This window comes from Hemiscyllium ocellatum, chromosome 5 (assembly GCF_020745735.1).
Source record: "Hemiscyllium ocellatum isolate sHemOce1 chromosome 5, sHemOce1.pat.X.cur, whole genome shotgun sequence".
Lineage (NCBI taxonomy): Eukaryota > Metazoa > Chordata > Chondrichthyes > Orectolobiformes > Hemiscylliidae > Hemiscyllium > Hemiscyllium ocellatum.
In genome coordinates, this window is record NC_083405.1 from 142,383,450 (window position 1) to 142,406,635 (window position 23,186).

At 51.8% G+C, this 23,186-nt stretch overlaps 1 non-coding gene and 1 pseudogene across 1 annotated transcript; both read right to left on the reverse strand.

Moving 5' to 3' along the window:
* Positions 1–7,328: 7,328 nt before the first annotated feature.
* LOC132816302 (U2 spliceosomal RNA) lies at positions 7,329–7,460 on the reverse strand (annotated as a pseudogene).
* Positions 7,461–14,374: 6,914 nt separating this feature from the next.
* LOC132816279 (U2 spliceosomal RNA) lies at positions 14,375–14,565 on the reverse strand. The gene has a single exon (XR_009644772.1). It is a non-coding gene; the product is annotated as a U2 spliceosomal RNA (small nuclear RNA).
* Positions 14,566–23,186: the final 8,621 nt, after the last annotated feature.

Below are 23,186 nucleotides of genomic sequence, written 5' to 3' on the forward strand. Positions count from 1 at the left end.
GTTCGAACTGGTCACAAATGCACATGAGTCTGCGCACGGACAGCGGATCCGAGCAGAAAACGGCGACGTCATCCATGTACAGGGAGGCCTTAACCTGCAGGCCCCCGCTGCCCGGAATAGTCACCCCTCTCAGGCTCGCATCCTTCCTGATGGACTCGGCAAATGGCTCTATGCAGCACACAAACAAGGCAGGAGAGAGAGGGCAGCCCTGCCTGACTCCAGATCTGACTGGGAAGCTATCTGATTCCCACCCATTGATTGAGACTGCACTGACAATGTTGGTGTAGAGCAGTCTGATCCAATTGCAGATTCCCTCCCCAAAGCCCATTTTGGAGAGAACATCTCTCATATACATGTGTGATATCCTGTCAAAGGCTTTCTCCTGGTCCAGGCTGATCAGGCAGGCGTCCAACCCTCTGTCCTGCACGTAGGCGATCGTATCCCTGAGGAGTGCGAGACTCTCAGCGATCTTCCTGCCTGGCACAGCACAGGTTTGGTCAGGGTGAATCACCGACCCCAGAGCAGACCTGACCCGGTTGGCAATTACCTTTGACAGGATTTTGTAATCTGCATTCAACAGTGTGATCGGTCTCCAATTTTTGAGTTCCTCCCTCTCCCCCTTCCGCTTATAGATGAGGGTGATGATGCCTTTCCTCATGGATTCGCTCATGGTACCTGCCCGAAGCATACTGACATACACCTCCAGCAGGTCCTGGCCAATCAAGTCCCACAGAGCGGAATAGAGCTCGACCGGTAAGCCATCGCTTCCGGGAGTTTTATTCTTTTCGAAGGACTCGAGGGCCTTGGTCAGCTCGTCCAGAGATAGCGGCTGGTCCAGCCTCTCGCGTGTTCTGTCGTCTAAGACCTCCGTGATAGACGACAGGAACGACTGGGAGGCCGCGCTGTCGGTCGGCTTCGCGTCATACAGACTGGCATAGAAGGATTTACTGATCCTCATGACGTCAGCCTGAGATGACGTTGTCGAGCCGTCTTCTTCCTTCAGGCTGCTGAGCACAGAGCTCTCTTTGTGCACCTTCTGGAAGAAGAAACGTGAGCACGTCTCGTCCTGCTCCACCGAGCGGACCCTGGACCGGAAGATTATCTTGGAGGCCTCTGAGGCAAAGAGCGAGGCTTGCTGGCCCTTCACCTCCTTGAGGTCCTCCGTGACATCGACCCCCATCGTCTGCAGCAGGAGCAGGTTCTGCATACTTTCCTGGAGCTGGGACAGTTTTCCCCGCCTCTCTCTCGCCTCCTGAACACCTTTGAGGATGAAGAACCTCTTGATGTTCCCTTTAACTGTTTCCCACCAGTCTGCTGGAGACTCAAAGAGGGGCTTCACGGTTCTCCAACCTGCGTAGTCCCTCTTGAGCTCCTCAATGTTTCCCGGGGTCAACAGCTTAGTGTTCAGCTTCCACGTTCCCTTACCCGCCCGCTGCTCGTCCTGTAGGTGACAGTCGGCCAGCAGGAGGCAGTGGTCAGAGAAGAACACCGGCTTGACGTCGGTGGATCTGACCGAGAGCGTTCGGGACACAAACAGGTAATCTATCCTTGAGCGGATAGACCCGTCTGCCCGTGACCAGGTGTATCTACGCTGCGCTCCGTCTGCAGGGGTGCTGAAGACGTCGTGCAGCTTGGCATCTTTTACCGCGTCCATCAGGGCTCTGGACGTGGCGTCCAGTTTACTGTCCCCCCCGCCGGATCGTCCATCTGCATCAATGATACAGTTGAAGTCTCCGGCCAGAATGACCGGCCTGGACGTAGCCAGCAACAGTGGAAGCTGCTGCAGGACGGCCAACCGTTCACTCTTACCCACTGGGGCGTACACATTGATCAGTCTCAGGGGAGCATTCCTGTACATAACGTCGGCGACGAGGAGGCGCCCGCCCACCACCTCCTTAACCTCGGAGATGGTGAAGTTGCTTCCTCGCAACAGGATACCCAGGCCGGAGGCGCGGCTATCGTTGCCCCCCGACCAAACTGACTGCCCATGGGCCCACAAGCTCGACCATCTCCTGTAGCTGCTGAGGTGCGGTATCCCACACTCCTGCAGAAACAGGAGGTCGGCTTTAACGCTGGCCAGGAAGGCCATCGTTGAAACACATCGCGTAGCCGATTTGATGCTACGCACATTGATGCTGGCAACTTTAAACCCCATTTTAACAATTTACAAGGTTAATAGTGTCCATTTGCTGCTGGTCTTGCTCCTCTGGGGTAGCTGCGTGCATCCCCGTGGTGACGGCAAACTGCTGGACCATCCCAGGGCTGAGGTAGCTGTCCGGCTCCACGCTGGAGCCATTTCCCCGCTCTGGTGTCTTTGTGTCAAGCCCAGGGTCCGCACCGTCCAGTTCTCCATCTGACAGTGGGGCTGTCACAGGACCGCTGCTCCCAGTTACCTGGAGCTGTGGGCCGGTGGACACCTCTTGGTTCTCACCGGGTAGGGGGAGGCCTTTACCCATCCCCACAGAGGGATCGTCTTTCCCTTCTTGGGTGGTGCTGCCCTCCTTTCTCCCCATGGCGCTCTGTCTCTTCCTCTGGTGGCGACCCTTCTTGCGCCCGTCCTCACCATCAGAAGAGCTGCCTGTATCCTCGGCTTGGAGGTGTCGTTTCCCCCTTCTCTGGGTGGCTTTGGGGCCCGAGACAGGTTTCCTCTTCCTATTTCTGACTGTGATCCAGTCATCTGCCTCCTTTGATTCCTCCTCTTCCATTTCCTCCGTCTGCCTTGAAGGAGCTTGGATCGGCTGCTGTACCTCCCCGCTGTCTGCCGTCTGCTCCGCTACCGCCTGCTCTTCCTTCTGGGTGTCTCCAGGCACCGTTTCCGTGATATCTTGTGGTGCCCTGCTGTGCTTTGGCGGTCCCCGGCTCGTGTTGCCACCTCTGGCCATCTGTGCGTAAGTGGCGGTTCCTCGTCTTGGGCAGGCCTTGTACATGTGGCCCGCCTCTCCGCACAGGTTACAGTTCTTGGCCTCCTTGCAATCCTTGGTCAGGTGGCCTTCCTGTTTGCAATTTCGGCATACAGTCATCTTACAGTCGGCCGCCATGTGGCCTGACCTCCCGCAGGTTCGGCACACCTTCGGCTGCCCTGCGTATGTCAGGTAACCTCTGCTTCCTCCGATGGCGAAGCTGGAGGGTGGGTGGAGGATGTTCCCGCTGGCATCGACCCTCAGGGTTACCTTGACCTGCCGCTTACTGGTCCAGATCCCGAAAGGATCGACCACATCGGTGCTTTCTCCTTCAACCTGGACATACCTCTTCAAGAAGGTGAGAACATCTGCCGCTGGGACGTAGGGGTTGTACATTTGGATTGTCACAACCCGACTCCTCTGCGCAGGAAGCACACACAACGGGACCGCCGACAAGATGGAGAACAGAGGTTCCCCTTCCTTCTCCTTGAAGACCTTCAGGAGCTGCTCACAATGCTTCACGCTCCTGAAGGTCACGTCGAAGTAGCCTGCCCCAGGGAAATCCTGCAGGCAGTACACATCCGCTGCTGCAAACCCACAGCACTCCAGCAAAACCTTCTTCACAAACACCGTCCGATCGACCGGTGTGTGCTCCTCCACCTTCTTCACAGTCACCCTGACTGTGTTGCGAATGCCCTGGCCAGGGCTGCGAGCGGCTGCTGAGGCCATAGCTCTGAGGTTGGCTGATACCTGAATTGGCGTTAGGCCGAAGCCAGCATAAAGATCCACCAAGAGCAGGTCAGCACAACCAAACGATCCTCCAGCGGCCAATCACGATCCAGCGATGGTCTCCAGCAGCTCCAACGACTCGCAACACGGCTTCTGCAAACCCACAGCACTGATAAAAACAGATTTTTTTTTTTTTTATTTCAAAATATACTTTATTCGTAAATATTCATAAATAATTTGATACACTGTACATTGGGTAATGCCATACATATGTTCACATTAACATACACAGTTTAGAATTTTCCTTTTTATATGCAAGTCTGTGCATTTCTCACTCCTATGCCCTTATATTGGGCTGAGGCGTCAGCAGAGCCCAAATGACTGCATGGGCCCCCTGATCTTCTTTAGACAGGCAGATGTTAAACGGTGGTCTTTCCCCACCGCGCCTTGGCGGCAGCTGCCCCAAGCTTCAGCGCGTCCCTCAACACGTAGTCTTGGACCTTGGAATGTGCCAGTCTGCAACACTCAGTCGGGGTCAACTCCTTCAGCTGGAAGATCAACAGGTTTCGGACCACCCAGAGAGCGTCCTTCACCGAGTTGATGATCCTCCAGGCGCAGTTGATATTCGTCTCGGTGTGCGTCCCGGGGAACAGGCCGTAGAGCACGGAGTCCCGTGTCACGGCGCTGCTCGGGACGAACCTCGACAAATACCACTGCATTCCTCTCCAGACTTCCTCTGCATAGGCACATTCCAGAAGGAGGTGTGTGACAGTCTCGTCCCCCCCGCAGCCACTTCGAGGGCAGCGTGCGGTGCGGCAGAGAGTCCGGGCGTGCATAAACGATCTCACGGGTAGAGCCCTTCTCACCACCAGCCAAGCCATGTCTTGGTGCTTGTTAGAAAGTTCTGGCGATGAGGCATTCTGCCAAATTGCTTTGACAGTCTGCTCAGGGAACCACTCAACAGGATCCGCCCTCTCCTTTTCCCGAAGGGTCTCAAGGACGCTACGTGCTGACCACTTCCTGATGGACTTGTGGTCAAAGGTGTTTTTCTTCAGAAATTTCTCCACGAAGGACAGGTGGTACGGAACGGTCCAACTACTCGGAGCGTTCCGCGGCAGCGAGGCCAGGCCCATCCTTCGCAACACCGGGGACAGGTAGAACCTCAGTACGTAGTGACACTTGGTGTTTGCGTACCGGGGATCCACGCACAGCTTGATGCAGCCACACACAAAGGTGGCCATCAGGGCGAGGGTGGCATTGGGAGTGTTTTTTCCCCCATTGCACCGGTCTTTGTACATGGTGTCTCTTCGGACCCGGTCCATCTTTGATCTCCACATGAAGTGGAAGATGGCCCGGGTGACTGCGGCAGCACAGGTTCTGGGGATAGGCCAGGCCTGTGCCACATACAACAATACTGAGAGTACCTCGCACCTGATGACCAGGTTTTTCCCCGCGATGGAGAGCGACCGTTGCTCCCATCTGCCTAGTTTCTGTCTCATCTTCCTGATCCGCTCCTCCCAGGTCTTGGCGCACGCCCCAGCACCCCCGAACCAAATACCCAGCACCTTCAGGTGGCCAGTCCTGACGGTGAAGGGGATATAGGATTGGTCGGTCCAGTTCCCGAAGAGCATGGCCTCGCTCTTCCCTCGGTTTACCTTGGCCCCCGAGGCCCGCTCGAACTGGTCGCAGATGCACAGGAGTCTGTGCACGGACAGCGGATCCGAGCAGAAAACGGCGACGTCATCCATGTACAGGGAGGCCTTAACCTGTAGGCCCCCGCTGCCAGGAATAGTCACCCCTCTCAGGCTCGCATCCTTCCTGATGGATTCGGCAAATGGCTCTATGCAACATACAAACAAGGCAGGAGAGAGTGGGCAGCCCTGCCTGACTCCAGATCTTACAGGGAAGCTATCTGATTCCCACCCATTGATTGAGACTGCACTGACAATGTTGGTGTAGAGCAGTCTGATCCAATTGCAGATTCCCTCCCCAAAGCCCATTTTGGAGAGGACATCCCTCATATATGTATGCGATATCCTGTCAAAGGCTTTCTCCTGGTCCAGGCTGATGAGGCAGGTGTCCACCCCCCTGTCCTGCACGTAGGCGATCGTATCCCTGAGGAGTGCGAGGCTCTCAGAGATCTTCCTGCCCGGTACAGCACAGGTTTGGTCGGGGTGGATCACCGTTCCCAGAGCAGACCTGACCCGGTTTGCGATGACCTTTGACAAGATTTTGTAGTCTGTGTTTAGCAGTGAGATCGGTCTCCAATTTCTAATTTCATCCCTCTCCCCCTTCCGCTTATAGATGAGGGTGATGATGCCTTTCCTCATGGATTCACTCATGGTACCTGCCCGAAGCATACTGACATACACCTCCAGCAGGTCCCGGCCAATCAAGTCCCAAAGAGCGGAATAGATCTCGACCGGTAAGCCGTCGCTTCCGGGAGTTTTATTCTTTTCGAAGGACTCGAGGGCCCTGGTCAGCTCATCCAGAGATAGCGGCTGGTCCAGCCTCTCTCGCGTTCCGTCCTCTAGGACCTCCGTGATAGAGGACAGGAACGACTGTGAGGCCGTGCTGTCGGTTGGCTTCGCGTCATACAGGCTGGCATAGAAGGATTTACTGATCCTCATGACGTCAGCCTGAGATGACGTTACCGAGCCATCTTCTTCCTTCAGGCTGCTGAGCATGGAGCTCTCTTTGTGCACCTTCTGGAAGAAGAAACGTGAGCACGTCTCGTCCTGCTCTACCGAGCGGACCCTGGACCGGAAGATTATCTTGGAGGCCTCCGAGGCAAAGAGCGAGGCTTGCTGGCCCTTCACCTCCTTGAGGTCCTCCGTGACATCGACCCCCAACGTCTGCAGCAGGAGCAGGTTCTGCATACTTTCCTGGAGCTGGGACAGTTTTCCCCGCCTCTCTCTCGCCTCCTGAACACCTTTGAGGATGAAGAATCTCTTGATGTTCCCTTTTACTGTTTCCCACCAGTCTGCTGGAGACTCAAAGAGACACTTCGCGGTTCTCCAACCTGCGTAATCCCTCTTGAGCTCCTCGATGTTTCCCGGGTTCAACAGCTTAGTGTTCAGTTTCCACGTTCCCTTGCCCGTCCGCTGCTCGTCCTGTAGGTGACAGTCGGCCAGTAGGAGGCAGTGGTCAGAGAAGAACACCGGCTTGACGTCGGTGGTTCTGACCGAGAACGTTCGGGACACAAACAGGTAATCTATCCTTGAGCGGATAGACCCGTCTGCCCGTGACCATGTGTATCTACGCTGCGCTCCATCTGCAGGGGTGCTGAAGACGTCGTGCAGCTTGGCATCTTTGACCGTTTCCATCAGGGCTCTGGACGTAGCGTCCAGTTTACTGTCCCCCCCGCCGGATCGTCCATCTGCATCAATGATGCAGTTGAAGTCTCCGGCCAGAATGACCGGCCTGGACGTAGCCAGCAGCAGTGGAAGCTGTTGCAGGACGGCCAACCGTTCACTCTTATCCGCTGGGGCGTACACGTTGATTAGTCTTACGGGAGCGTTTCTATATTTAACATCCACGACGAGGAGGTGCCCGCCCACCACCTCCTTAACCTCGGAGATAGTGAAGTTACCTCCCCGCAAAAGGATCCCGAGGCCTGAGGAGCGGTTATCGTTGCCCCCCGACCACACTGACGGCCCATGGGCCCACAAGCTCGACCACCTCCTGTAACTGCTGAGGTGGGGTATCCCACACTCCTGCAGAAACAGGACGTCGGCTTTGATGCGGGCCAGGGAGGCCAGTGTTGAAACGCATCGCGTAGCCGATTTGCAGATACTACACTTGATCTTAGCCAAAAGGCCGAGAAGCGATAACTACAATACCGCGGACTGCCTCAAGTCCCATTTGTCCTCCATGTTTTCAATCAGCTTGATTCTGTTCAAAGACTTGTAGATCACTGCTGACAGTTTCCCTGTCGCCGTAGTCCTCCCAGGATTTCTAACTAGAGCAGCAGATCCGTTTACAGCAGTTGCTTTTTTTCCCCTGTCAGTGAAGCACTGCCTCATGGTCATGTAGAGATTGTCAGTATCTCACCAATCAGGTGGGTCAGGGCTAAGCTGACGTGACTTGAGGAGGTGGTAACCAACTGCAGAACTGCACGCATTGAATGAGACATTCAGCCTGTCATGTCTGCATCAGCTCTCTGCACGAGCAACTTCCCCAGTCCCACTCGCCCTCTCTTCAGATAAGTATCCGACCCTCCGACCAAAGTCACCATTGAATCTGCCTCCAGCACCCTCTCTCTCAGGCAGTGCACTGCATATTCTAACCACTCGCTGAAGATGCTTGGGCCTAGGACACTAGCTCGATGAAATGTGACAGGCAGAGAAGAGAGCAGTAGATTCAGCCGAGCCCTCCATGTCTTTGATGTGTGTGCGTGTGTGTGTGTGGATGTGCCTGCAGTTAGAACATAGAACAGTACAGCACAGTACAGGCCCTTCGGCCCACCATGTTGTAGGGGGAGGGGAAGGGGAACATTACACAAACGGTCGCGGGATTCTTGCGGTATACTTAAGGCTAAGATTTTAACGAATATAGAGGTTTTTGTTTAAGAAATAGTTTTAAACTAAGAAATAACTTTGAAGTGTTGTGGCTGACCACAAAAGAAGCAGTAGGGGCATCTCACAATAAGCTTATAGTATGATAAGGGGAACTGGCTAAAATAACAGACAGGCTGTAACAGACAAGGACAAGGACAGCAGGGTAGTCAGATCAGGAAAATTAGAGAAAAACAAGTCAGGTAAATCGGCTTATGATAGGATGGGAAAAGGGAGGCGTGATTCCGCAACTTGCAAACTGAATAAGAATGCTTACATGCTTTGTTTTGGCGCGCTTTTGCTAGCCTGATTGCTTGAGCGAAACGCCCGTTCTTGCAAGGCCGTAAAGAATAAAATGCTCTTGTTTCCAAGACTTTGCCTCAGGCTGTTACCAATGTGAAAAGTCCCTGCCTCCCCACAAGGCAAATGATTGGAGCAGGTTCGAATTCTGACCGAAAAATCTCACTGCCAGGAAATCTCGGCTCACCTTTACAAACAGAAACTCTTACAGACTAACCCATCTTGTCTTGGAAAATGTGAACTCCCATCCCCCAACCCACCTCGTGCAAATGAACAGCACGACCAGGGATGTGAAGATCAATTTACAGCAAATCAGCCTTTATTGGTTCGGCTCCCGCTCCAAACATTCCAATTCAGTCTGCTTCCTTAGAATTGCAAATCAAGATTCAAGAGTGCTAATTGCAGCGCTAACAGCAAGCTAATGGTTTGATAGCAGCCGTGCAATCAAAAAGCAAGGTCTAAAATGCAAAATAAAGCAAAACACCCAGTAAGCAAAACCTCAGCTTCTGTGGAGAGAAAGCAGAATTAACGCTTCGAGTCCAGTGACCCTTCTCCCGAAGGTTGCAGCGAGTTCTGTTTTCGTCTAGACATTACAACCTGCAGCACCACGCGTGGAGTCAGTGATCAACTGCACCTTCACTCTATCGGTAACCACTGAGCACCTACATCGATGCATGCATCAGGACGAGACGGAACCTGAACCAAACGGACGGAGGCTCCGAAGCTCTCTCCCACCCTCTCACCTTCAATGCCCACTTGGATCCATCCGGCTGCTCCGCATCAGGAAGCATCAGTAGCGCGGCCTCAATCAACAGATGGGAATCAGAAAGCTTCCCCACACAGTCACACAGTACAGAAGAGGCCTTCTGGCCCTCCGAGTCCGCACTGACAAAGCTACTCTAAGTCTGCTCTAGTCCCACTTTCCAGCACTTGGTCCGTAGCCAGGAAAAGTTATGACATTTCCAGTGCTCATCCAAGTAGTTTTTCAAGGTTTTGAGGTTCCCCGCCTCGCTACCCTCCCAAGCAGTGCATTCCAGACCGCCGCCACCCTCTGGGAAACAACTGCTTTCTCAACCCCGATTCTCCTGCCCTCTCCCCACGACCCTTGATCCCCTTATAATCAAGAGCCTCTCTATCTCTGTGAAGCGCTTCTGTGAAGCACTACTATTATAGGACAAGCCAAACAGAGAACAGCCAGGGAATTCCTAGAGGCATGGCACTCATCCACAGATTCATTCAATAATGAATCCACATCGACCTGGACCCAATATACCGGCCACTGCAGCGGACACTGTGTGGGCGGCACGGTTGCACCGTGGTTAGCACTGCTGCCTCACAACGCCAGAGACCCGGGTTCAATTCCCAACTCAGGCGACAGACTGTGTGGAGTTTGCACATTCTCCCCGTGTCTGCGTGGGTTTCCTCCGGGTACTCCGGTTTCCTCCCACAGTCCAAAGATGTGCGGGTCAGGTGAATTGGCCATGCTAAATTGCCCGTGGTGTTGCGCTTCGGCGGGTCGGTGTGGACTTGTTGGGCCGAAGGGCCTGTTTCCACATTGTAAGTAAGCTAATCTAATCAAACAACTGGAACTGATAACCGGAAGCGGCAGGTACAAATCACTACAAACGCCGGAGGAAACATCACAGAAGCGCTTCACAGGAGGCTCCCAAGCACTGACGATGTCACCTAGCTCGGCACAAACACAAATTCCCAGCTCGGCGAACAGAACCACAACAACGAGCACCCGAGCTACAAATCTTCTCCCAAACTTTGAACCTCTCCATCTCTGTCTTAAATGCAACCTCATCTCGGCCTGAAGGGGCGACCCTTCACCCTGAGGCTGTACTTCCAGGTCCTCGTCTCGCCTACTAGTGGGACCATCTTCTTCACAACCACTCTGACCAGGCCCCCCAGTAGCTTGTAAGCTTCGGTCAGATCCCGCCTTACCTTTCGAAACACCATCGGGCACAGACCCAGAGACCTCATGTGACAAACCCAGGGGAAACCTTCTCTAGACTCCGTCCCAACACCAGCGCATCCCTTCCTTCGGTACACGGCACAAAACTGCTCCCAATATTCCACCTGTGGTCAGACCAGAGCCTGACGCGGCCTCGGCAGCACGTCCCCGCTCCTGTTTCCTCGCCCGCTTGAAATGAATGCCGACACCGCATTTGCCTTCCGAACCATCGGATGGACCTGCATGTTAATCTTGAAACAACCTGGAACTAGGACTCCCAAGACCCTCTGCGCTGCAGATTTGCAAAGCCTTTCCCTCGTTCAGAAAATCGTCTACCCGATTGTTCTTGCTACCAAAGTGCAATTACGCACACTTGGTCACTTCTTTTCCCCACTCGCCCAACGTGTCCACGCTCTTCTGCAGCCTGCCCATTTCCTCAAAACTACCTGTCCCTCTAGCTATCTTTGTGCCATCTGCAAACTCAGCAAAAGTGCCCTCCGTGGCCCCCATTATCGTGGACACCCCAATAAGGTCCCTGTCACAGCCCCGTCTACAAGGTATTTGCGGAAATTCACCACAGTTGTACACGTGGCCGGAGACTTTGGCACCGTCGGATCGATGACACAGGGCCCAGCGAGCCTGTGCCGATTCCTACTCCTTGTTTGGGCGTGCTACCTGTTGCCCAGACGCGGTTTCAGTCCCGCCGTTCCGCCTCCCGTTCACGTGTCCAACAAGGTGAGCCTGAAACGTTCCTAACGTGCCTGCTTCCAGCGCTTCGACTGGCAACGCGTTCCAGACACCCACCATCCCCTATGTGAAAACCTTTCTCCGCACTTCTCCCTTCTCACTTTCCCCCTCTCACCGTGAACCTGTACCCACTGACTCGCCACCCTTCCGATGCCTCTCAGTATGCTGTCGACCCCTATCGGGTCGCCCCTCAGCTTCCGCCTTTGCAGTGACAACAATCCCAAGTTTATTCAACCTCTCCTCACAACAGAAGCACTCCAGGGCAGGCAAGGTCCTGGTAAACCTTCTCTGCACCCTCTCCAAAGCATCCACGTCCTTCTGGCAGTGAGTGTGCCGAACAGCACTGCGCGCGGTATCCCGATTGTAGCCTAACTGGAGTTTTGTACAGCTGTTTATACAGATCATTTATTTACACGTCACAAACAACAAAGGTCCTAGCACTGTGCCCTGCGGGATACCACTAGTTACTGATCCCCTTTCCGAAAAATGCGCTTCCACCGCTACTCTCTGTCTTCTGTGACCGAGCTGGCTTTGTATCCAGCTAGCCGGCTCACCTCAGATCCCGCGAGACTCTACCTTTTGTAGCAGCCTGCCGCAAGATGTGAAGCGATCCAGAAGAGATTACTGACGCAAAGGTGACTACACTTAAATGAAAGTGCTGGGAATGGCAACCGTGATGGAACTCGCAGCCAAGGAAGGTCAACACCTCACAAAATGGTGGCTGAGAGTTCACAAAATGGTGGCCCAGGGACAAGCACCAACGCAGACACAAAACTGCCACTGCTGTGGAAACACATGTCAGGCAGCAGCAAATTGCTGGTAGAAAGAAGCTGTGTGCAGAAACTGCAGCATTAAAAAAGAATATACTAAGTGGGTGCGCTCGGGGGTGAAAGTACCAATAACCTGCAGCGAAAGTACAGGAAGAAATCCTAAATGGTACAAAAAGGGCAAGAAGACAAAAGCCCTGACGCACAAACCAATGAGGTGTTGTGGTTACAGATACTGGCGATACCTGCCGACGCCCCGGTCGCTCCCTTACTGAACGGCAAACCGGTAAGAATGGAGGTGGACACCGGTTTCGTTGATACGGCTGAGTCACGTTGCGCTGCAACCTTCAGAAACTGCGCGAGGAACACACACAGGTGAAGTGGTGCTTTCACAGTGGGTACGTTCAGTTATACGGTGAGTCTGAAGACACAGCCTGCGCGTCATCAAAGGAAATCTTACAGCTTTATGGGCAAGAATGTAGTTGGACAGAATCAAACTCAACTGAGTGTCAAAATTCTGAGTGACCGATCAAGAATTCTAAAGAAGCACGCTATTGTTTTCAATGGGGTGGACAGGCAGGATGCCTGGAGCCTTTGATAAGCTGTTGGAGAAAATGCAGAGGCATGGAATTGAGGGTGATTTAGCAGTTTGGCTTAGAAACTGGCTTTCTGAAAGGAGGCAGCGAGTGGTGGTTGATGGAAAATATTCAGCCTGGAGTCCGGTTACTAGTGGTGTGCCACAAGGGTCTGTTTTGGGACCACTGCTGTTTGTCATTTTTATAAATGACTTAGACGCAGGCATAACATAGGTGGATGGATTAGTAAATTTGCAGACGACGCTAAAGTCGGTGGAGTAGTGGTCAGTGTGGAAGAATGTTACAGGTTGCAGGGGGACTTGGACAAACTGCAGAATCGGGCTGAGAGGTGGCAAATGGAGTTCAATGCAGCTAAATGTGAGGTGATGCACTTTGGGAAGAATAACTGGAAGGCAGAGTACTGGGTCGATGGAAAGATTATTGATAGTGTGGATGTGCAGAGGGATCTTGGAGTCCCATGTACATAGATCCCTGAAAGTTGCCACCCCCAGGTGGATAGTGCTGTTAAGAAGGCTGTTGGGTTTCATTCGTAGAGGGATTGAGTTCCGGAGCCGCAATATCATGCTGCAACAGTTCACCTGCTGGTGTGTGCTAGGCGGTTTCCTTTCCCTTTGCTCAACGACCTATTTGCTGAACTAGCCGGAGGTCAGCTTTTCAGTAAAATTGAGCCCGGTAAACCCTACCTCCAGATGAGTGTAGATCCTGAGTTGAAATGAATGAGACACAATCTTATTGAAACATATTGGATTCTTACGTGGCTCGACAGGGTAAATGCTGAGAGGACATTTTCCCTCATGGGAGTGTCTAGAACTGAACAGAATAAAGAGGCACCAATTTAAGAGTGAGATCAGGAGAAACGTCTTCTCTCAGAGGGTTGTGAGTCTTTGGAATTTGTTGTCACAGACAGCTGGCCCACGCTGCTTGTGTGAGACTGACTTAGAATGCTGCCAGTTCTGGCTGAGGCAGCAAAGTAGTGCAAAAGAAGGCAAGGGGGTGTTGTGCCAGTCCCTGCGTACACAGCCCAGGTGCCGGATAATCTGCAGTGCTCCTACCTGCCTTATTATCTTTCCAGGCCAGTTCCGGTCAGCAAACATTGGTTTGTTTGTTCTACGTTTTCTCACGTGCTGTTGTCGAGTTAGTGCTGTCTCTTTGCTTTTCCCAGTGAGAATTGACTCTCTGAGTAACCTGCCTCTGACTCAGTCAGTCGTGATAGCACACACGATTCTGTCGCGGCTCAGTGAATCGGAAAGTGGCTGAAACTCACAGTCCTTTGCCTCGTTTTTCCGGTCAGTCACATACGTACCTATCGATTCCGCCTGCCCTTGCACTCTGATGAAAAGCATGTGCCTTAAATACGTCCCGATTATTTTTGTCCTAGCTCACAGTGTTCTCGAAATCTCTCTTTCAAGTCATCAAAATCAAAACGACTGAACCCCTAGATAGCTTCATCCCCAGCAGCATGCAGCAACGTAGCACAGTTGACCTTCTCTTGTTTTTCTGAAATGTCGCTCGCGAGTAGGAAAAGCTGGTGGGCAGCTACGGTTGCTGCAACTCCCAAATTCTGACACCATGTGGTGTGATCGGGGTCCGGCGTTGGCGGGACGGTGCAGCACGCAGCAGGGGTGAGGGGATGACATTGAGAGCAAGTGTCAAGGTGCGCAAGAGACAGAGACGGCGAGAGAAGGATAGGGAGCGGGAGCTGAACAGCTACCTTAGAACAGACGAGTTTGAATCGACTCACGCCCGGCTGGATGCGAGGTGTGAGAAATGAAGCACCGAAAGCCTGTGCTATAAACATGAAGCTGTTTTTAGATTTATAGATGAGGGGTGCACCGTTCCCGGAGGTACTGCAATACCAGGTCGATGCGTGGAGTGGACGGAGCAAGCCCCTATTCCATCTCCCTGCTCCAAAAATCAATTTAATATATGGTCCCCAGATAAGGGACGTATCAGATATTAAACTGATAAGAACAGATACTACACTTGATCTTAGCCAAAAGGCCGAGAAGCGATAACTACAATACCGCGGACTGCCTCAAGTCCCATTTGTCCTCCATGTTTTCAATCAGCTTGATTCTGTTCAAAGACTTGTAGATCACTGCTGACAGTTTCCCTGTCGCCGTAGTCCTCCCAGGATTTCTAACTAGAGCAGCAGATCCGTTTACAGCAGTTGCTTTTTTTCCCCTGTCAGTGAAGCACTGCCTCATGGTCATGTAGAGATTGTCAGTATCTCACCAATCAGGTGGGTCAGGGCTAAGCTGACGTGACTTGAGGAGGTGGTAACCAACTGCAGAACTGCACGCATTGAATGAGACATTCAGCCTGTCATGTCTGCATCAGCTCTCTGCACGAGCAACTTCCCCAGTCCCACTCGCCCTCTCTTCAGATAAGTATCCGACCCTCCGACCAAAGTCACCATTGAATCTGCCTCCAGCACCCTCTCTCTCAGGCAGTGCACTGCATATTCTAACCACTCGCTGAAGATGCTTGGGCCTAGGACACTAGCTCGATGAAATGTGACAGGCAGAGAAGAGAGCAGTAGATTCAGCCGAGCCCTCCATGTCTTTGATGTGTGTGCGTGTGTGTGTGTGGATGTGCCTGCAGTTAGAACATAGAACAGTACAGCACAGTACAGGCCCTTCGGCCCACCATGTTGTAGGGGGAGGGGAAGGGGAACATTACACAAACGGTCGCGGGATTCTTGCGGTATACTTAAGGCTAAGATTTTAACGAATATAGAGGTTTTTGTTTAAGAAATAGTTTTAAACTAAGAAATAACTTTGAAGTGTTGTGGCTGACCACAAAAGAAGCAGTAGGGGCATCTCACAATAAGCTTATAGTATGATAAGGGGAACTGGCTAAAATAACAGACAGGCTGTAACAGACAAGGACAAGGACAGCAGGGTAGTCAGATCAGGAAAATTAGAGAAAAACAAGTCAGGTAAATCGGCTTATGATAGGATGGGAAAAGGGAGGCGTGATTCCGCAACTTGCAAACTGAATAAGAATGCTTACATGCTTTGTTTTGGCGCGCTTTTGCTAGCCTGATTGCTTGAGCGAAACGCCCGTTCTTGCAAGGCCGTAAAGAATAAAATGCTCTTGTTTCCAAGACTTTGCCTCAGGCTGTTACCAATGTGAAAAGTCCCTGCCTCCCCACAAGGCAAATGATTGGAGCAGGTTCGAATTCTGACCGAAAAATCTCACTGCCAGGAAATCTCGGCTCACCTTTACAAACAGAAACTCTTACAGACTAACCCATCTTGTCTTGGAAAATGTGAACTCCCATCCCCCAACCCACCTCGTGCAAATGAACAGCACGACCAGGGATGTGAAGATCAATTTACAGCAAATCAGCCTTTATTGGTTCGGCTCCCGCTCCAAACATTCCAATTCAGTCTGCTTCCTTAGAATTGCAAATCAAGATTCAAGAGTGCTAATTGCAGCGCTAACAGCAAGCTAATGGTTTGATAGCAGCCGTGCAATCAAAAAGCAAGGTCTAAAATGCAAAATAAAGCAAAACACCCAGTAAGCAAAACCTCAGCTTCTGTGGAGAGAAAGCAGAATTAACGCTTCGAGTCCAGTGACCCTTCTCCCGAAGGTTGCAGCGAGTTCTGTTTTCGTCTAGACATTACAACCTGCAGCACCACGCGTGGAGTCAGTGATCAACTGCACCTTCACTCTATCGGTAACCACTGAGCACCTACATCGATGCATGCATCAGGACGAGACGGAACCTGAACCAAACGGACGGAGGCTCCGAAGCTCTCTCCCACCCTCTCACCTTCAATGCCCACTTGGATCCATCCGGCTGCTCCGCATCAGGAAGCATCAGTAGCGCGGCCTCAATCAACAGATGGGAATCAGAAAGCTTCCCCACACAGTCACACAGTACAGAAGAGGCCTTCTGGCCCTCCGAGTCCGCACTGACAAAGCTACTCTAAGTCTGCTCTAGTCCCACTTTCCAGCACTTGGTCCGTAGCCAGGAAAAGTTATGACATTTCCAGTGCTCATCCAAGTAGTTTTTCAAGGTTTTGAGGTTCCCCGCCTCGCTACCCTCCCAAGCAGTGCATTCCAGACCGCCGCCACCCTCTGGGAAACAACTGCTTTCTCAACCCCGATTCTCCTGCCCTCTCCCCACGACCCTTGATCCCCTTATAATCAAGAGCCTCTCTATCTCTGTGAAGCGCTTCTGTGAAGCACTACTATTATAGGACAAGCCAAACAGAGAACAGCCAGGGAATTCCTAGAGGCATGGCACTCATCCACAGATTCATTCAATAATGAATCCACATCGACCTGGACCCAATATACCGGCCACTGCAGCGGACACTGTGTGGGCGGCACGGTTGCACCGTGGTTAGCACTGCTGCCTCACAACGCCAGAGACCCGGGTTCAATTCCCAACTCAGGCGACAGACTGTGTGGAGTTTGCACATTCTCCCCGTGTCTGCGTGGGTTTCCTCCGGGTACTCCGGTTTCCTCCCACAGTCCAAAGATGTGCGGGTCAGGTGAATTGGCCATGCTAAATTGCCCGTGGTGTTGCGCTTCGGCGGGTCGGTGTGGACTTGTTGGGCCGAAGGGCCTGTTTCCACATTGTAAGTAAGCTAATCTAATCAAACAACTGGAACTGATAACCGGAAGCGGCAGGTACAAATCACTACAAACGCCGGAGGAAACATCACAGAAGCGCTTCACAGGAGGCTCCCAAGCACTGACGATGTCACCTAGCTCGGCACAAACACAAATTCCCAGCTCGGCGAACAGAACCACAACAACGAGCACCCGAGCTACAAATCTTCTCCCAAACTTTGAACCTCTCCATCTCTGTCTTAAATGCAACCTCATCTCGGCCTGAAGGGGCGACCCTTCACCCTGAGGCTGTACTTCCAGGTCCTCGTCTCGCCTACTAGTGGGACCATCTTCTTCACAACCACTCTGACCAGGCCCCCCAGTAGCTTGTAAGCTTCGGTCAGATCCCGCCTTACCTTTCGAAACACCATCGGGCACAGACCCAGAGACCTCATGTGACAAACCCAGGGGAAACCTTCTCTAGACTCCGTCCCAACACCAGCGCATCCCTTCCTTCGGTACACGGCACAAAACTGCTCCCAATATTCCACCTGTGGTCAGACCAGAGCCTGACGCGGCCTCGGCAGCACGTCCCCGCTCCTGTTTCCTCGCCCGCTTGAAATGAATGCCGACACCGCATTTGCCTTCCGAACCATCGGATGGACCTGCATGTTAATCTTGAAACAACCTGGAACTAGGACTCCCAAGACCCTCTGCGCTGCAGATTTGCAAAGCCTTTCCCTCGTTCAGAAAATCGTCTACCCGATTGTTCTTGCTACCAAAGTGCAATTACGCACACTTGGTCACTTCTTTTCCCCACTCGCCCAACGTGTCCACGCTCTTCTGCAGCCTGCCCATTTCCTCAAAACTACCTGTCCCTCTAGCTATCTTTGTGCCATCTGCAAACTCAGCAAAAGTGCCCTCCGTGGCCCCCATTATCGTGGACACCCCAATAAGGTCCCTGTCACAGCCCCGTCTACAAGGTATTTGCGGAAATTCACCACAGTTGTACACGTGGCCGGAGACTTTGGCACCGTCGGATCGATGACACAGGGCCCAGCGAGCCTGTGCCGATTCCTACTCCTTGTTTGGGCGTGCTACCTGTTGCCCAGACGCGGTTTCAGTCCCGCCGTTCCGCCTCCCGTTCACGTGTCCAACAAGGTGAGCCTGAAACGTTCCTAACGTGCCTGCTTCCAGCGCTTCGACTGGCAACGCGTTCCAGACACCCACCATCCCCTATGTGAAAACCTTTCTCCGCACTTCTCCCTTCTCACTTTCCCCCTCTCACCGTGAACCTGTACCCACTGACTCGCCACCCTTCCGATGCCTCTCAGTATGCTGTCGACCCCTATCGGGTCGCCCCTCAGCTTCCGCCTTTGCAGTGACAACAATCCCAAGTTTATTCAACCTCTCCTCACAACAGAAGCACTCCAGGGCAGGCAAGGTCCTGGTAAACCTTCTCTGCACCCTCTCCAAAGCATCCACGTCCTTCTGGCAGTGAGTGTGCCGAACAGCACTGCGCGCGGTATCCCGATTGTAGCCTAACTGGAGTTTTGTACAGCTGTTTATACAGATCATTTATTTACACGTCACAAACGTTTTTTTTTTCTCTCCCCTTATTTAAACGCGGGCTCCGAGTTGTAGGCCTCAGTCTCTCGGAAGACTTCGCGACGGCTGGTGGGTAAGTTTGGTCGTTTATTTAATAGTTAAAAGTTTAAAGTTTTCCTTCAAAAAAGCGGTAGCAGACCCGGAAGGCGCGCTAGGTTACCTGGGTAAGGTTTTTTTTTTCTCTCCCCTTATTTAAACGCGTAGGCGAGTCACCCGAGGCACTACACGAGTAGTGCCTCCCACCCTTCCACCTCCTCTAACCTAATAATAAGACCAATTGTGACTAGCGGGTAAGTGCTGCATTTTCCTTGTTTGTTTCTTTAGGTTTAGTTGGTTTTTGTTTTTTTTTAAGGAAAGCTTACTTTTAGAGGGATGGCAGTGCAGAGAGGGCAATGTTCCTCTTGCAACATGTATGAGGTGAGGGAAGCCATCAGCGTCCCTGCTGAGTACACTTGCAAGAAGTGCACCCATCTCCAGCTCCTCCAAACCCGTGTTAGGGAACTGGAGCTGGAGTTGGATGAACTGCGGATCATTCGGGAGGCAGAGGAGGTCATAGATCGGAGCTATAGGCAAGTAGTTACTCCGAAAGTTCAAGATAGATGGGTGACAGTGAGGGGGAGTGGGAGGAGGAAGCCAGTGCAGGGACCCCCTGCGGTCATTCCCCTCAAGAACAAGTATACCGTTTTGGATACTTGTGGGGGGGATGACTTACCAGGGGCAAGCAACGAGGTTCAGGCCTCTGGCACGGAGCCTGGCCCCGTTGCTCAGAAGGGAAGGGTGGAGAAAGGTAGAGCGATTGTTCTTGGGGACTCGATAGTGAGGGGTACAGACAGACGGTTTTGTGGGGGCGACAGGGACTCACGTTTGGTATGTTGCCTCCCAGGTGCAAGGGTACGTGATGTCGCTGATCGTGTTTTCCGGGTCCTTAAGGGGGAGGGGGAGCAGCCCCAGATCGTGGTCCACGTTGGCACCAACGATATAGGTAGGAAGAAGGGTGAGGATGTAAGGCAGGCTTTCAGGGAGCTAGGTTGGAAGCTCAGAGTTAGAACAAACAGAGTTGTAGTCTCTGGTTTGTTACCCGTGCCACGTGATAGAGAGTCGAGGAACAGGGAGAGAGAGCAGTTAAATGCGTGGCTACAGGGATGGTGCAGGAGGGAGGGATTCCGGTTTCTGGATAACTGGGGTCCTTTCTGGGGAAGGTGGGACCTCTATAAAAAGGATGGTCTACACTTGAACCTGAGGGGCACCAGTATCCTTGGGGGGAGGTTTGCTAGTGCTCTTTGGGAGGGTTTAAACTAACTCCGCGGGGGCATGGGAACCAGGACTGTAGCTTTAGGGTACAGGACCTTGAGTGTAGGGAGGTTAGGAATAATGCAGCGATCTCTAAGGAGGGTGACTGTAACCAGAAAGGTGGATTGAAGTGTGTATACTTCAATGCCAGAAGTATAAGGAATAAGGTAGGTGAACTTGCAGCGTGGGTTGGTACCTGGGACTTCGATGTTGTGGCCATTACAGAGACGTGGGTAGAACAGGGACAAGAATGGCTGTTGCACGTTCCAGGGTTCAAATGTTTTAGTAGGATCAGACATGGGGGTAAAAAAGGGGGAGGCGTGGCATTACTTGTCAAAGACAGTATCACAGCAGTGGAATGGACGATGGAAGAGGACTTGCCATCTGAGGTAGTTTGGGCTGAGGTTAGAAATAGGAAAGGTGAGGTCACCCTGTTAGGTGTTTTCTACAGGCCTCCTAATAGTCCTAGAGAAGTAGAGGATAATATTGCGAGGATGATTCAGGAAAAGAGTGAAGGTAGCAGGGTGGTTGTTATGGGGGACTTTAACTTCCCAGATATTGACTGGGAGAGCTATAGCTCGAGTTCATTAGATGGGTCGGTGTTTGTACAATGTGTGCAGGAGGGTTTCCTGACACAATATGTCGACAGGCCAACAAGAGGGGAGGCTATATTGGATTTGGTTCTAGGTAATGAACCAGGCCAGGTGTTGGACTTGGAGGTAGGTGAGCACTTCGGGGACAGTGACCACAACTCGGTGACTTTTACTTTAGTGATGGAGAGGGATAATCGTGTGCCGCAGGGCAAGAGCTATAGCTGGGGGCAGGGAAATTATGATGCAGTGAGGCATGACTTAGGATGTGTGGATTGGAAAAACAGGCTTCAAGAGAAGAACACTAATGAGATGTGGGGAGTGTTCAAGGAGCAGCTACTGCGTGTCCTCGATAGGTATGTACCAGTCAGGCATGGTGTAAAGGGCCTTGTGAGGCAGCCGTGGTTTAGTAAGGAATTGGAGTCCCTTGTGAAAGGGAAGAAGGCGGCATATGTAAAGATGAGGCGTGAAGGTTCAGTAGGGGCGATTGAGAGTTATAAGGTAGCCAGGAAGGAGCTAAAGAGGGAGTTAAGAAAAGCGAGAAGGGGACATGAAAAGTCTTTAGCTGGTAGGATTAGGGAAAACCCAAAGGCTTTCTATAGGTATGTCAAGAATAAAAGGATGACTAGGGTAGGTATCGGTCCAGTCAAGGATAGTAGTGGGAAGTTGTGTGTGGAGGCGGAGGAGATTGGAGAGACATTAAATCAGTACTTTTCATCAGTATTCACTCAGGAACAGGACACTGTTGCTGATGTGAATATGGAATCACAAATAATTAGAATGGATGCCCTGGAAATATGCAGGGAAGAGGTTTTGGGAATATTGGAAAGGATGAATATAGATAAGTCTCCTGGGCCTGATGGCATTTACCCCAGGATCCTATGGGAAGCTAGGGAGGAGATAGCAGAGCCATTGGCCTGGATTTTTATGTCATCGTTGTCAACAGGAATAGTACCAGAGGACTGGAGGATAGCGAATGTGGTCCCATTGTTCAAGAAAGGGAGTAGGGATAGCCCTAGCAACTATAGGCCAGTGAGTCTGACTTCAGTGGTGGGCAAAGTCTTGGAGAGAATGGTAAGGGATAAGATTTATGAACATCTGGGTAGGAATAACGTGATCAGGGATAGCCAGCATGGTTTTGTGAAGGGCAGGTCGTGCCTCACAAACCTTATTGAGTTCTTTGAGAAGGTGACCAAGGAAGTGGATGAGGGTAAAGCAGTAGATGTTGTGTATATGGATTTTAGTAAGGCGTTCGATAAGGTTCCCCATGGTAGGCTAATGCTAAAACTTCGGAGGTATGGCATTGAGGATACATTAGAGGTTTGGATTAGGAATTGGCTGGCTGGAAGGAGACAGAGGGTAGTAGTTGATGGATTATGTTCATCTTGGAGCGCAGTTACTAGCGGTGTACCACAAGGATCTGTTTTGGGACCATTGCTTTTTGTTATCTTTATAAATGATCTAGAGGAAGGACTTGAAAGCTGGGTAAGCAAGTTTGCGGATGACACAAAAGTTGGTGGAGTTGTGGATAGTGAGGAAGGAAGTGGTAGGTTACAGCGGGATATAGATAAGTTGCAGAGCTGGGCGGAAATGTGGCAAATGGAATTCAATGTAGCTAAGTGCGAAGTCGTTCACTTTGGTAGGAATAACAAGATGATGGATTACTGGGCTAATGGTAGGCTACTTGGTAGTGTGGATGAGCAGAGGGATCTTGGTGTCCATGTACACAGATCTCTGAAAGTTGCCACCCAGGTAAATAGTGCTGTGAGGAAGGCATATGGTGTACTGGGCTTTATTGGCAGAGGAATTGAGTTCCGGAGTCCTGAGGTCATGTTGCAGTTGTATAAGACTCTGGTGCGGCCTCATCTGGAGTATTGTGTGCAGTTCTGGTCGCCATACTATAGGAAGGATGTGGAAGCTTTAGAACGAGTGCAGAGGAGGTTTACCAGGATGTTGCCTGGAATGGTAGGAAAATCTTATGAGGAAAGGCTGAGGCACTTGGGGCTGTTCTCATTGGAGAAGAGAAGGTTTAGGGGAGATCTGATAGAAGTGTATAAGATGATTAGGGGTTTAGATAGGGTAGATACTAAGAACCTTTTACCGCTAATGGAGTCAGGTGTTACTAGGGGACATAGCTTTAAATTAAGGGGTGGTAGGTATAGGACAGATGTTAGGGGTAGATTCTTCACACAGCGGGTTGTGAGTTCATGGAATGCCCTGCCCGTATCAGTGGTGAACTCTCCTTCTTTATGGTCATTTAAGCGGGCATTGGATAGGCATTTGGAAGTTATTGGGCTCGTATAGGTTAGGTAGGATTCGGTCGGCGCAACATCGAGGGCCGAAGGGCCTGTACTGCGCTGTATCCTTCTATGTTCTATGTAACAACAAAGGTCCTAGCACTGTGCCCTGCGGGATACCACTAGTTACTGATCCCCTTTCCGAAAAATGCGCTTCCACCGCTACTCTCTGTCTTCTGTGACCGAGCTGGCTTTGTATCCAGCTAGCCGGCTCACCTCAGATCCCGCGAGACTCTACCTTTTGTAGCAGCCTGCCGCAAGATGTGAAGCGATCCAGAAG